Raw genomic sequence first — 2,445 nt, forward strand, 5'->3', positions numbered from 1 at the left:
TAGTTTGCTCTAAAAAGTAGTAAGCTTAATTATGATCTAACCAAAATATCAGGTACCCAGCCACAGTATGTAATCAAGAGTTTCAACCCTGCATTGATTTTTACTTTAATAAAAATACCCAATGCTTCTCTCTAAAATCTCGTGATACAGAAGTAAGCATCTGTGATGCCCAATAAAACCGTTCACAGCTCCTGACACAACCTGGGGGATGATTTCTAGTCATCTAATAGAAATATTTATATCTTTCTTGTTTTAATGAGGATTTTTAAGTGCAAGACATAAAATATTAATAGGTTAAGGAAGCTGGACTTAGCTTTCATTCTGCACGTAGAAGCACAAAAATGATCATGATTCTTCAAAACGCTATAGTTGACGTATGATCTACCAACTCCATTCTTAGTTATAAACTCAAGATAAATGAAAATGTGTCCATGAAAAACTGGTCTAAGAAGGTTCATAGCAGCGTTATTCATAATAGCCAAAAAGTAGAAACAACCCAATTGCCCATCAACCAGATGGATAAACAAAACATGGTCTCTCTGCACAACAGAATATTATTTTATCGTAAAAAGAAATGAATTACTCATGCATGCTACAACACAGATGAACCTTTAAAACTTTATGCTAAGAGAAAGAAGCCCATCACAAAACGTACATCTGTAGGTTTCTGTTCCTAGGAAATGTCCATAATAGGAAAATCCACAGAGACAAAGTAGATTAGTGGTTGCCAGGACCAGAAGTAGTGGGGGAATGGGAAGTGACTGCTGATGGATACAGTATTTCTTTTGAGATAATGAAAATGTTCTGAGATTAGAGTATGATGTTTGCACACATCTGTGAATATGCTAAAAACTACTGAACTATATATAAATATTTAAATATTAAATATTTTTAGTATTTAATATTTTAATATATTAAATATATGTTAATATTAAATATAAATATGTTAATATTTAACATAGTAAATACTTTTAAATATATTAAATATGTTTAAATATACATATTTAAAAGGGTGATTTCTGTGGTATGCACGTTAAATCTCAATAAAGCTGTCATTTAAAAAAATTGGCATGGGGCTGGGTGCGGTGGCTCACGCCTGTAATCCCAACACTTTGGGAGGCCAAGGTGGGTGGATCATTTGAGGCCAGGAGTTTGAGACCAGCCTGACCGACATGGTAAAACTCTATCTCTGCTAAAAATACAAAAAAAAATAGCTGGGCATAGTGGCACATGCCTATAGTCCCAGCTACCCGGGAGGCTGAGGCAGTAGAATGGTTTGAGCCTGGGAGGTGGAGATTGCAGTTAGCCAAGATGGTGCCACTGCACTCCAGCCTGGGCAACAGAGTGAGACTCCATCTCAAAAAAAAAAAAAAAAAAATTGGCATGGAAGTCTTCTCAACTGTTTCTCTTCTCCCAGCCTTCCAAAGAGAGACCTATAATTGCCTGTTCTAATTTCCCAACCACCTTCCTTCTCAAGAGAAAGGATTCTTTCTTCCTAGGAGAGGGTTTGGGTCCACCAATGTCATAAAGAAATGAAGAGTGGGGGAGGGAAGGAAGAGTGCGAGAGAGAAAAGGTGAACAGGGCTGGTCAGAAGAGAAGGGTTTGGGGAAGGTAACTGCAGCGGATGCTCTGGGAAAGTTGCAGGAATAATGGGGACAGATGCAAGAACAGGGGATTCCTATTTTGTGATACGATGGCCTGTGTGCATGTGGACCTATTCAGGTTTTAGAGAATTGCAAGAAAAGGATTTGAACTATTTTGAAGTAGCATTTGGTTGCTGGTCTTCATTTGCCTGCATTTCTCCAAGACAGAATCATAAGGACACAGGCTTATATTTTAAGCTTTTGTAATACAGTTAAGCTTTTATATTTTACAATATATTGAAATCATATATTTTAAGGTTTGTCTCTGGAAAAATTGCCCTTGGCTTTTAGGATAGTTATGGCAAATTATAGGCTAATTATAAACCCTTCCATTCCACAGCCCCCATAACATTGAATAAAATGATCAAGCCCCTGAAAAAGTCAAGTTAGTGAAAATGAATATTTATGAATGGCTGCTTATGTTACTTTAGGCTGTCATGTAATACAACTTTTTTCTGAGAAGTATTTATTCATCTATGTAGCTGAATGAAAGCTACACGTTTTTGCAACTTCCATGAGAATCTAAAACTACTTAAAAGTTGTATTTTAAAAAAAGATATAGCAATTATATTATCAGAGTTTAACTGGAGAGATTGTTTTTGAGATTTTTTTTTTTAATAAAATTCTCAGCTGGGCGTGGTGCTCACGCCTGTAATCCCAACACTCTGGGAGGCTGAGGCGGGTGAATCACCTGAGGTCAGGAGTTCGAGATCAGCCTGGCCAACATGGTGAAACCCCATCTCTACTAAAAATATAAAAATTAGCCAGGCATGGTGGCAGGCGCCTGTAATCCCAGCTACT

Source organism: Pongo pygmaeus, chromosome 16 (assembly GCF_028885625.2).
Source record: "Pongo pygmaeus isolate AG05252 chromosome 16, NHGRI_mPonPyg2-v2.0_pri, whole genome shotgun sequence".
In the NCBI taxonomy this organism is placed as follows: Eukaryota; Metazoa; Chordata; class Mammalia; order Primates; family Hominidae; genus Pongo; species Pongo pygmaeus.